The sequence below is a fragment of the Hemiscyllium ocellatum genome, unplaced genomic scaffold (genome assembly GCF_020745735.1).
Source record: "Hemiscyllium ocellatum isolate sHemOce1 unplaced genomic scaffold, sHemOce1.pat.X.cur. scaffold_290_pat_ctg1, whole genome shotgun sequence".
NCBI lineage: Eukaryota > Metazoa > Chordata > Chondrichthyes > Orectolobiformes > Hemiscylliidae > Hemiscyllium > Hemiscyllium ocellatum.
The window spans coordinates 249,105-263,221 of NW_026868244.1; positions in this window are offsets into that span (position 1 = coordinate 249,105).

The window sequence follows — 14,117 nt, forward strand, 5'->3', positions numbered from 1 at the left end:
CGTCAGTTCTAATAGTTATCAATAGATTGTATCTAAACAGGATGCCACACAACAGGAAGTGCTCTATCACTCAATGCCCGTAAGGCAAAGTCATTTTCCTAAAACCACTCACGACTGGCAATACCATTGAAGATATTTTATACAGTAACCTTTCTGTCTCAATTGCCAGTTCTAGTCCATGAAGCAGCCAGTAACATGCCAGTGAATTGAATTCTAGTAGCAGCATTGCCCTGGCAGGAGAGATTGAGGAGCTTGAAGCTGTCTTCTCTGGAGTATCTAAACATGAAACACTTCAAATGAACAAAAATCTTCAAGAGCTCGAGAGAATGTATACAGGAAGGATGTGCTTCTAGGCTGGTGTGCCTGGAATGAAATAAACACTAACTACGGTATCTTTACCCAGCATCCCCTTTAGCTGCATAAATGTTGAAGATTTATTTGCTGCTCTGATGCCACTCTCTCCATCACTCCCATTTTTCACTGCTGTAATGTTGATGACTGTGCAAATATATAAAATTTAATTTAATCCATCCCAAAGCCTCTCTGTACCTGTTTCTCACTTGTGTTCACCGAGATACTCATTCAATCTGACCTCTTTGTAAACCCTGCTCTGATATTTCTTTAGAGGGCTCAGAATTAATTATTCACAGAATTGTTACTGTACAAAAGGAGGCTGATTGGCTGATCAGCTCTCCAAAGGATCACCTCACGGAAAGCTATTCTTCTCCCTTTACCCCATAAACCTTTCCAGTCATCCTCTTCCAGTAACACCGGCGAGTTCACAACTAACCACAGCGATCAGATTTATTTTGTTTGTTCATGGGATCACGGCATCACTTGCTGGGGCAGCATTTGTCATCCATTCTGACTGCCCCGGAGATGGTTCAGAGTCAACCCCATTATTCAGGAGCTGGATTCATATGTGGGCTGGACCAGGTCAGGAGTAACACAGTCTCCCAGGCCCAATGACATGAAGAGTTGATTTCTGACCTACTATCTTATTTCTGAAACGATAATGAATAATGTTTGCCTTTGAATTAAAAGAGAAAGACGAAAATGTGTTTTATTCTGATTGAGCACATCCTCCTGTGTCTCTCAGTTGTTATTGACAGTCTCATTCCCCCCGCAACAGAACCTGTTCCAGAGAGTGTTACAGAAATAGCAGAATGGTCAGCTGCAGCTGGTCACCTGACCGGTCACTGGACCCAAAGGTGCACTCTCCACAGATGCTGCCTGATCTGCTGACTTTTTCCAGCAATTTCTGTTTTTATTTCTGATTTCCCAGCATTTGCAGATGTTTAGTTTTTCATATTCATCTGGTCTGTTGCAGAGGAGTTTATTGATGAAATTAGAGGGTTTTGCAAGTTGTACGTTAGGTCACACATCAGCTATGATCATCATGAATGGCAGAGAAGGGTTGAGGGGCTGAATGGCCTCCTTCTGTTCCAATGAAAGTTATCCATCGGCAGCTTGTGGTAACATTTCCCCTCACTGCTCACTTCACCCTCCATGTCTAACACACTGTTACTGACTGAACAAACCTCCTGTGTTTGAACTAAACCTGCTAATGTTCAGTGGCTCCTCCTGCCTCCTGGGTTTAACTCTCATCATGGAATGCTGTCTTGTATTACTGCGGGAATGCCCACAAGGACTCAGCCTGGAGTCTGTATCCCCTGGGATCCACGAACCCCATTTATTTCCTCCTTCCTCTCTCATTCTGGCTATTGAACTCTCAGTTTCAATCCATTCTCTTGTCATGCTCTTCAACATGCCCATGTGGGTGGACTAGAGGCAGCTGGGATTTAACGAAGGGAAATGGGAATTAGGCGGAAGCATGAGGAGAGGTGACAGCAAAGACAGTTCTCATTGTAACGGCAGAGTTTCTCCATGACCCAGTGAGTGCTGCAACACCTGAGACTGTGGGGGAGCCAGATTCAATCAGGGATTTGGGGAAACACTCAGACACTGACCTGTCCATCTGGTGTTAACTCAGACAGAGAGAATGAAAGATACACATTAGATTGCAACTTTGATGATCTGGGGCAATGACACATGCTTCCAACCTGATGATTTCAACCTCATATCTCTGAAAATACAAACACAAAGCTTCCCATTTGTACCAGGTTGTCTCTCACCCTCCTGTTTTCTTGAGAAAAACATTTGGAGCCGTTCAGCCTTTTCTTGTAATTATAACCTCTATGTTCCTGTAAGATTTGTAATGAAACCTTTATTGTTTTCCTGTTCCTTGTGAGTGATGGCAGCAGCAGAAACAGGTCCTGACCTGCGAGGAGTTTCAGTTGGAATACTTATATTTAAAAATTCGTTCTCACCCTCACATACAGTGTGAAATTGAGGTAAAAACAGAAGGATAGGAGTGAGTGAGAACCCACAGAAACACACAGGCAGCATGTGTACCTGAGCTGAACGAACCAGGCATTAGGAAAATGTGACAGCAATCGCAACCATTTATAATCGCATAATTCTGCAGGTGTAGACAGAGGCTATTCGGCCCATCAAGTCGGTAATTACCTGCTCTCCTACCTTATCCCCGTAACCTCACATTTACCATGGCCAACCCAACGCGCCAAACCTACACTCTCCAGGCCATGTTAGCACGGCCAATAAAGCAAACCTGCACATCTGTGGGAGGGTCACAAATTACATCCAAATGCTCGGAATTGTGGATGAAAGCTCACAAATACTTGACTGACGCAAATTCTCTGTTTCCAAAATAAAATCTGGGGAAAACTGCAGCCAGAAAGATTTCCCATTATCTCTGGAGGAACAGAATTCAAAATTTGTGCCATTGACCCGGGGGGAGTGAAAGTTACAGTGGTCAGGGAACTATCAGAAATGTAATAGGTTGTGAGTAGGTAGGTGTGAGACAAGGACAGAAAGGCAGTCTGTCACATAGGCGAAGGCAGGAGAGATTAAACAGCAGAAATGGTAGTCCCTCAAGGCCAAGGGTAATAGATTTAGGGCTGGGAAAGAAACAAGGAAACAAGATATGCAGCTGCCAAAGAAATACTTTGAGAAAATAGGTTATAACAACATAGAGGACAGAGTCTACAGTCTGAAATTGTTGCTCTCATTGGTGAGTACAGAACGCTGTAAAGCCTGAGTCATTCTATCACAGTCAACACATGGAGGATGGGCCAAGTGGCTTTGATCTGTGCTGTAACTTTCTGATAATTTTATTCTGACATTTGGAGCTCAAGTCTAATGATGTTTAACTTCTCAAATTGGACTGGAGTTTAATATTCTGGAGAAATGTCAAATAAATCACATTTATCCCATTCTGCAGAACTTAGTCCATTGCCCTGCACGTTCCAACATTTCAGTTCCATCCACGTACTTTTATTCAAATGTAATGCTGGCAACTGCCTCTGTCACCCCATCAGTGAGATCCTGCTCTCCACCATCACTGAGGGAAATAAATTCTCCTTTCCTCTTTTTTTCTGAGAATTATCTTCAATCTAAAACCTCTAGTTCCTGATGGCTCTGTTAATGAATAGCTGCTTCCTATCCATTCTACCTGGATTCCTCAGCATTTCATCACATCAATTAAATCTCAGTTCATCTTCCTTGGAAACCCCCCCCCCCTTCTCCCCCAACCTATCCAATCTTTCCTCAGAGCAGAAATTCTCCAATCAGAGAAACATTCTGATCAATTTTCTCTGTCCCCTCTCTGGTGTGATCACATCAATCCTGGAATGTGGGGACTAAGAGTGAGTGCAGTACTTTAGCCGTGGTCAAACTAGTGTTCCAGTGTCACCTCCGTGTTCTTGTGGTTGTTGCTGATACAAGAAGTGCCCTGGTTTTCCCACATGGAACTGAATGTGCACTCCATGGGGCTGGGATTCCCTACCATGTGTTTGTTTGTTAACTAATCCTAAATTAACTTCACATTTCAGATACCCACCAATAAATTTCGTCCATTATACTCAAGTCACCTTACTTTTAATATCTCTTTAAAATTATTACTAACACAACAGGTTTTAATTTGCTGAATAAGTATTCCTGTGTCTTCACTGTTTCAATCACTTGAAGATTATCTTTACCTTCAGCTACATGTGGCGAATTGAACACTGATTGTAAACATATTAATATCAAATGGACTTCAGTTTTATGATGATTCATCCAGTCTGACATTCTTGTTGATTAATATCTTGGAGAGAACTGTCCTCAGAACTCCAGCTGTGCTCTGACTTCAATCACAACTGGTTGTGGTGGACTGCAGATCTTAGATCTGTTCCGTTGTTTACTGGATTGTTTCGCTCTGTCTATCACTTGCTGCTTATGCTGTTTGGTAACTTCATCAGGTGAACACCTCATTTTTAGGTATTCATGCTGCTGTTACTGACATGCCCTCCTGAATTCTCTCAGTTGAATGAGGGCTGATCCTCTGGTTTGATGGAAGGAGGGAAGTTGGGGAATATGCTGGGCCGTGATTCTGTAAGCTTTGTTGGAGTACGACTCTACTGTTGTTGGAAGGCAAGAGCTAAACTCTTGCACTGTAAACCCGATGTACAAGAAGCTACATGCAGTATCCTGAACACTGACAGGCCAAGACATGAAATACGAGCAACGCTGTACAATGATGCAGGATCACAACTGCAGCAAGGGGAGATTAAGATCCAACTTGACATAGGAGTAGGGAAAGAAGCAGCTGATCAGATTGTCTCCTTCATAGTCACAAAGAGACTCTGTGAGATTATTGTCCTGTTGGGTGTGAGGATGGAGGAGGTTGGGGAGATGAGGAGCTCTTCAAAGGAAACTAATCTGCCTGAGAGTTATGGGATCGACTTGATTGCTAGGTATTTAACAGAAAGGTAATTGAAACTGTTCTTATCCCCAAAAGATAACAAGACTGATGGTGTTTACAATCATGATCAGAAACAAACCTCAGAATACATGGTTCATAGATGGATGTCAATAGCCCATCAACATCCAGCTCCTGCAATTATTCAGCAAATGTATGTGTGATTAACCAGTCCTGATGTCAGTCCTGATGTACCAGAAAATCGCTGTTTACTCGGTGCAGATGGACAGTGATGTGGGGAAGTATTGGCCGAATGATATTGTCGCTGGACAGTTAATCCAAAGCCCCAGATAAAGTTCTGGAGACCTGAGTTCAAAGCCTACTGCAGCAGATGGGGGAATTTGAATTAATTTTTAAAAAACTTGAAAATTTAAGAATCTAATGATGACCATTAATCGATTGCCAGAAAAGCCCATCTGGATCACTAATGCCCGTTCAGGAAGGAAGCTGCCATCCTTACCTGGTCTGGCCTACATTGTGACTTCAGACCCACAGCAATGTGGTCGACAGTTCAGAAATGTTGTGAACATTTCCAAAACGAAGTTTTTGATATGCAAAACTTTATGAACTGCCAAAACCGTTGCTCATTACTTGGTGTGAAAAAGAGAAAAAAAATCATCCAACTGTGGGTATGAGTAAATTGACTGGTATCTCAGCAGGATGGATGCCTGAGTGAATCCCTTCCCCCCCCCCCCCCCCCCCCCCCCCCCCACACACACACACAGAGCAGGTGAACAGCTTCTCCCCAGTCTGACTGGTTTGGCCAGTTTCCAGGTGGGATAGGCAAAGAATTCCCTTTTGACATTCCCCACATTTCCAGAGTCTGTCCCTAGTGTGGCTGCACTGGTGTTTTGCCATTTCAGATAAATGCTGGCAGACTGCTATACACACCGTTACACCCTCACCACCCCCTCCATATATATATACACACACACACACACACACACACACACACACACACACACACACACACACACACACACACACACACACACACACACACCCAGAATCAATCATTCATCTTCTCCTCTGCCTGCACCACCATAATAGGTAATGTTCTGCATATTTCTAGCCAATACAGACAGCAGAAACACTTGTTCATGTCCCTCTGTCTCAAAACCTTACATCTGATCTTAATTCTTGTACCATCGCCTATCGAATACACATATTTTTGTCTGCTATATCTAGGGCTGTTATAATCTTATACAGCTCTATCAAAAATATATTTAGCTTGTTTACTTCAAAGAAAATAGCAATTTCTTCAAATCAATCCAATGACTGCATTTTCTTCATCAGTGAACCACTCCAGTAAGTCTGTACTCCACATCCTGAAGATCACTCATATCCTTCATTGTTGATGACTATTTTGTTCCACAAATCCAGACGATGCAAGTTTTCTGCACAACAGTAGTAGCTTTATTATCGGACAGCCGGCGAGAGTTTTAAAGCATCTCTAAAGTAGCAAAGTGCCTACTTGTAGAGACTCTTCTTCATGAATCTCTGCCTTACCCACAGAGACAGTATATTTAATAGGAATTAGACAAAGGCATATCAGTCACATGGGCGATTGTCATTACATAGTTTAAAGCAGGTAATTATGACCTTACAAAGCTTGATGAATGGCGATGTCCTGTGATAACGTATTAATGGATTACAGAAACTGATTATCGTAATGTTCATGATTATGTGTTGATGGGAAGAGATTAAGGCTGGAGGGTTCTTCCTTCAGTAAATGGGGAATTCACTTACCTATGCTAATATGGAGGGGAGGTAAGACAATGGGAGCTTGTTAGATGATTATAACTGTTATCTCTTATAATCCTTTCCAAAACCTTTCCTACAATGGAAGGAAGGCTCACTGGTCTATAATTACCTGGGTCATCTCTGCTGCCCTTCTTGAAAAAGGGCACAACATTTGCAATCCTCCAGTCCTCGAGTACTAAACCCATTGACAATGATGACTCAAATATCAAAGCCAAAGGCTCTGCTAGCTCCTCCATAGCTTCCCAGAAAATCCTCGGATAAACCCCATGGGGACTTGTCTACTTTCACTCCTTCTAGTATTGATAACACCTGTGTGTAACTAACCTCAATCCTTTCTAGTCTAATATCTCGTACCAAGTTTTGTCCTCTACAATATTCCCCTTTTCCTGTGTAAACACCTATGAAGAATGTTCATTTAGCACTTCTCCGATCTCTGCACGGTCCACACTCAACTTCCCACTTCTGTCTTTGATTAGCCCTATTCCTACCCTAATCATCCTTTTATTCTTCACATACCTATGGAAAATTTCAGGGTTATCCTTTATTCTGTTTGCTAAAGACTGCTCTTGTCCTCCCTTTTTTTTTTTAAACTCTCTCTTTAAATCCTTCCTAGCTGATCTGTAACTCTCTATTGCTTCATCTGTACCATTTTGCCTCATCAACACATAAGCCTCTTTCTTCTTCTTAACAAGAGATTCAATTTCTGGAGTAAACCATGGTTTACAAACTCTGTCTGTGCCAGTTGGGTCACCCCACAGCCATTGATTTTCCAAAGACAACAATCCAAGATTTTCCAACCTATCCCAATCCAGGCAACATCCTGGTAAACCTGTTTCCACCTTCCCAAAACCCTTCACATTCTACCTATAATAAGGTGATCAAAACGGCACACAATTCCCCAAAGGTGGCCTGATTCTAGGTTTATATTCACTTCCCTGACAGAAGGAGGCAAGCCCTGCTATTCACCTCCTTCACCACTTTCAGGGATCTTTCAGCTTGCAACTGAAGATCCATCTGTATATCAGTGCTGCTCAGGGCCCTTCCGTTTATTGTATACATTCCTCTTGCTATGTGTCTTCCAAAACGCATCACCTCACACTTGTCTGAATTAAAATATATCTGCAATTTCTCCACAAAACTTTCTGACTCATCTCTTTCTTGCTGTATCCTTTGACATCATTCTTCCCGATTCACAACTTCAACAGTTTGTGCCATCTACAAACTTGCTCATTAAATCTTTTACATTTCCAAACTTCTCATTTACATACATTACAAACAACAGATGGCCCAGGTCTGATCCTTGTGGAACAGCACTAGCCATAGACCTCCAGCCAGCAACATGCCCCTGCACAACTGTTGCTGGGAGAAATATCAAAGAGGAGCCTTGAGTTCTGTGAAGAGCAGCATGACCAACGTTTATTCAGAGCTCCTTACTAATGCATGATGGGAGAGGTCTCTCTCTGGCTCCCCCAGATAACTCCAGCATTTTGATATGTTGATTTCATACGTTCCAGTAATATTTTCCCCCTGACCTGAACTCCAGGGTTTGGAATGTCAGCTCGGATATTTCCGTGTTCCGTTTCACAGTCTCTGATTCTCTCAGCCCATGCAGCTGCTTTGCCAGTTCTTTCACAAATGGTTTAACCCTATCCTTGTCATTGCACATCTCCAGCCCTCCCACTACCACACATCTCCAGCCCTCCCACTACCACACATCTCTGGCCCTCCCACTACCAAACATCTCCGGCTGTCCCACTACCAAACATCTCCGGCTGTCCCACTACCACACATCTCCGGCCCTCCCACTACCACACCCTGTGGCATCTGCATAGTCCATCCAGTCACTAATTCAAAGGGGGACAGCCCCATACCCTTTGCTGGGGTTGTCCTCAGTTTCATTAGGCTGGTGTGGAGTACTCTAACCCATCGCTGTCCTGTCTCTGAGAGAGCCTTAGTCAGACTAGCTGTCAGTGTCTGCGTCATTCCTTCTACTGTCCCAGAGCTCTGGGGGTGGTATGGGGATGGGATTTCTGTTCAGTACCAAACAGGGCACATAGCTCTTTAGCTATGTTCCCTGTAACATTTGTCCCTTGGTCATAATCTGCAGGGGAATGCTTCCACCCAATGAGTAAACCTATTTATTAAAACCCAGTAGGACTTCCTTCCCTGGGACTGGGATGGGTGTGTGCGTGTGTCAAATCCATCTGTAATTGTTCCCATGGGCCCCTGGGTCCCTGCTGCTGCCTCCATTTTATCCTGATTGCTTTCCCTGGCTCACACTGTGAACACACTGCACCCCTTCGACAAAACCTTGCTCCCTGTTCTAGGCAAGGATTGTCGTGGATCATCTGCTATTGCATTGTATCCTGCCCCATATGGTTCAGCCCATGATATGTTTTTAATAATGTTTGTCTTATACAGTGTGGTGGCACTGTTGGATCATCCAGACTCTGTCTTGTCCTATTATTGCCCCACCCTTTTCCCATTCCTGTTTCTCCTGTTGTGGGACTGTTTCTGGGAATATCTTTCAACCTTCCTCTCTCACTTCTGTAGCTATGCCCATTGCCATCTCCTCGAATGTCTTCACTGTTTCAGTCAGTATTTTACATATAAGATTATTAAAAGACTGGACATTCTGGAGGCTGGAAGCATGTTTCCGCTGATGGGTGAGTCCCGAACTAGAGGGCACAGTTTAAAAATAAGGGGTAGGCCACTTCGAACAGATTGAGGAGATACTACTTCACCCAGAGAGTAGCGGGATGGAATGCTCTGCCCCAGAAGGCTGTGGGGGCCAAGTCTCTGGATACTTTCAAGAAAGAGTTGCATAGAGCTATTAAGCATCGTGGAATCAAGGGTTATAGGGATAAGACAGGAACAGGATACTGATTGAGGATGATCATCCATCATCATAATGAACGGTGGTGCTGTCTTGAAGGGCAGAACTGCCTACTCCTGCATCTATTGTCTATTCACCCGCCTTCCCCACATACTCACTGCCCTGTTAGTGTGGGGTTTCTACTTTCCTGTGAGCTATAATCTTCATTATTGCTGCTTCACTGGGAAAGTTAGCTGCTTCCACAAACTCTCTGATCTGTCCTTCATGCTCTATGTGCCCCACCAAGCCCAGGCTATCAATTGGTCATGAACTATACCAAAGGCATGCTGTCTGTCTGTGTATGTGCTGACTCCCTGACCCCTGGCTAATGTCAGTGCTTCTGTCAGGGCTCGTGATGGTTCTGCCATTTCTGGGTAATTCTCGACAAAAGTCCTCCAATAATTGAACAATCCTAAAGTTTGCCTTATCTCCTTCACGGTGTGTGGGTGTATAGTTTTGAAATCATGATCTTTCGTTACACTGGGATTGTCCTCCTTCCTTCCTGATTTGATCGCCCTGATGTGATGTCCCAGGTACGTCTCCCCCTACCTTCCCACGCTCTGTGGGTTAATTTTAAGCCCGGCCTGCCTGATCCAACACAATACTCTGTGTGATATCTGGGTATGTTCTTTCTCTCCAACTGAGGTAATGAGGTGTTGGTAAGATTAAATTGACGAACTCCATCAGCCATGTATCAGTGGGATATACTGGAATATTATGGGATCCCTGAGGTAATTGGATCCAGGTCTACTGCTTTCCTCAGACAGTAAATACCAGCTTATTCTGCTGTTCCAGGTCTACAGGAACCCATTCACAATATCAAGGGCTGAGACTGTATCCTGTTGCAATTTTAATCCATTAACTGAAGTGGTGTGGTTCGCTACTGTAGGATACTGTTCAGTGGCGGATTTACTGAGGGAGGTATAATCAATAGTGAGGTGGGATGACCGTTTCGGTTTCTGTGAGTTAGTCTGGGATACTGTTAGTCTGACTATTCCCTGCTTCTCTCACTCTGTTACTGTCACAATGACTGCCTCCTCAGCCCCAGCTTTAATGGGATCCTGTTTGTGTGGGGAGTGAGAGGGCCCTCGATCTTTACAGGATCTACAGATAACAATCCACATTCCTGTTTGAGTTACCCGCCCTGCTGTTTGGGTCCTAGCTATAACTCCCCAGATTCTCTGACTGCTCCAGTCTCCCTGCAAGGTAACAACCCTGGAGATGTCGCCTCTCCTTTGCTTCCTGTCCCGGGCCTGGCCAGGTTGTTCCCATATTACAGTTTGTGTCTCTACATCAATAGTTGTTCGGAACGGTTCTAAAATGGCAACTCCCAGAATGGTCCTTTCCTCAGTTTCACACTCCCATATCTGAATATATTTTGCCATATCCATGATCTGCATCGGGACAGGTTTATTTCATCCAGCTTCCTCGATTCCCTCTCCAACTGCTCTCATTTTAGTAATTGAGGAGTGAGGGGCAAATCTGTATCAGTAACTGATATAGATGCTCCTGTATTAATATTATGTTCTGCTGGTTCCCAAGCACAGCATCAATGAATATTCATGTGCCTACATGAACACAGGTGCACACACAATGTGAACATCTACCTCCCTCTCCCTGCCTACGTTCCTTGGCTATGTACCCTTTCCTGCTTCCCTTGTAACATTGTGGGTCTGGTTACCCTCCCTGTACTGCAGCTATTCCCCTGTGTTTCTGAGTTTGCCTCAGCTCTCATGGTCCAATTCAGAAGGTGGTTAGAATTATCTCCCACTGGGAGTCCCATGTTTATAATTCCAGTTAAATATGGTCCCATGTTATCTTTAAACACATCAACCTATTTCATCATCACAGGTTGGGGGTTGGTAATCCCCAGTGGTCCTTACACACCTTAGGTTTCCTCTCTGTATGATCCTCGATATTACCCTTGGGTCCCTGAGTCACCAAGGTTATTTTAGCCCATTCAGCCTGACCCCTCCCCAGTGTGTCCCTGTAATATCTGTAAATGCCTGGAGCCACTGATCGGCTGTGCACTGGGAGGGAAGCAGCTCACACCCTCACCATCTCATTGCAGAGACATGTTCTGCTGTACACATCGTGGCATCTTGGCCTGACACCATCATCGGTGAGACTGTATCTCAACTAATTTATCTGTATTCACCCAATAAGGCCCATTATTACCATTTCTCTATCAGGCTGGGTGGTCATTCACCAACATCTGTCGTTCAGCCGGGTAAACGGTTCAGTTTGGTTTCTGTCAGTTCCCTTTCTTGCCCCCCTCCCGTCTGTCCAAGTTTGAGCTTTGATGCACAGCGGTGCCACAGACATGGCCTTCTGGGCCTTACAGGGCGGTGGGTCAACCCACCTATTGTCCTCTCTCTGTCCATACGTGGGCCCTTTGTCATCTAACCCGTCCCAGTCAGTGTCACCATCCTCACTGCCTTCTGAGGATAGTGGGAGACTCGGTACCTCCCCCACTGTAACTACCACCTGGCTCTTTGGCTTTCAGGTCTCGCGTCTCAGAGGCACCACCTTCACTTGTTCCTGTTTCCCATAATAACGTAACACATCCTGTCATTCCTGCAATAAAACAGAACAAAATGTAAATTTGGTTTGACTTGAAATATGAGTAATTTGACATTCACTTGACATATCGAGAGAAGTGAAAATTCTACTGTGATTATTTAAGTGAATTTAACGTGATCATATGGTGAAAATGATGATAATCAACGACAATGAATGAACTGAATAATATGTGATTATTTGCACAAGTTCTTGCAATGAAAATTCAATTTTATTTAATGCTTGTCACCCATTACACCATGGGCATTGTTATTAGGGAATAAAGTAATGGAAGGATATCAGAGAAAATAAATAGACTTTAATTTTAGCTTCACTACAATAATGAACCAAAACAATATTTGGACATATGGGTAAACTACATAACAAAGTTTCCATTGTCATTATTACCATGAAAACTATTTTAGTTTGCAAGTTGTTTTATACTAAGAATAATTGGAAATAAATTGTGATTATGAATTGACCATTTAACATATATTTTGAAGAGAATAATCAGATATATTTTTTGCAGGAAATTAGGAAAGTAAATAAATATGTATATATTGATATTAATAGTTTTAAAATGTTTAGAAGTTGACTAGGATTATTTGATTGAGAGAGGCTGCATGATTATAAAGACTAATTCACCTTTTTCATTGCATTGTTGATTTCACTAGAATCTGTTGTGGTCTAAGCTCTTGTTGTGTGCAATGGACTGTCACTAATAGCTTCATTAACCTGCGAGTCTCAGATCAGGTTTCCTTTGTCTGTAAGTCAGTCTGTAAGTGCGCGACACACCTGCTTTTCTGAGGGGAAACAGCGACTCTTTTCAAAGGAAATAAGTGGCAGATCACTGAGAATGGTTTCTACTGCAAACCATAAGCAGGGAAGTGGTTTTCCAAAGAATTCCAATCTTTATCTATAAAGCTGATGGTATCTGTGTTTGTCAGTTTGTGGAGGATTCAGCCCCTTTGTTCTGAGCTGTTTTATACAAGCAGTTGGTTCATTAAGTCTTTGCCAAGAATGTTGTTTACTTTCCCCTTTTACTGTGATTCTGCAGGTTAGAATATTCTGAGAGTCAATAATGTACAATAACTGAGCATTGAATGATTTTGACTCTAACAGAGCAGTTGCCTTGTTTTCAGCTAATTATTCATGTTTTTTATTTCCTGGTTGAGTTGAATGTTACAGAAACAGGCTCTGAGCAATGTTTCCATTCACTTGTGTTGGAGTCACTGACAGCCACATGGTCAGTCAGTTTCAGGCTGATGGATCAGTTTCTCTGACCTTGTACATGATGACACTATTGGAGTATTGATGTTGTTGTTAACCACATTAACTGGGCTGGAGTTGACTGATCTTACATTGCCACTTTCTGAACCTCAGGCTGTCTCTCTGGGCAGTAAGTCTCCAAAAAACAGTAATGTGACAATGCGCAAGGATCATCTGTTTTGATTTAAATTGTGATTGTAGCCCTGCTGCTTCACAGCATCAGGTACAAGGTTGGAGTCCAGCCTTGGTCAACGGCCTGTGTGGAGTCCCCACATTCTCCCCATGATAGTGTGGGTCCCCTCCAGGTGCTCTGGTTTCCTCCCACAGTCCAAAGATGTGCAGGTGGATCAGTCATGCTAAATTGTCCACAGTATCCAGGATTGTGCAGACTAGGTGGATCAGCCATGGGTCATGCAGTGTTACAGTGATAGCGTGCTCTGGGTGTGATGTTCTTTGGATGGTCGGCGCGATTTGATGGGCCAGTGCTCTACTTCCACACTGTAGGGACTCTATTCTATGATTGAGGATAAAGGCTACACAGCCGGGTGTCCTTGGAGAAGGACCATGTGGTGTGTATCAATTCTCTCGATGCCTTTAGATAGAGGTGGGCACCGCAGGGGATACAGTGCTTTATCCCCACCGCTGCCCCCTCCCCACAACTCTACTTTGATTTAGTCCCTTCTCACTCTGTCACTTGTAATGGTTTGCTTGGCCCGTAATGGGCTTTCTTTGGAAATATTCAATTGGGGTTTACTGTTGGTGATGATATGTCTAGATTAGAGTGGTGCTGGAAAAGCACAGCAGGTCAGGCAGGATCCAGGGAGCCGG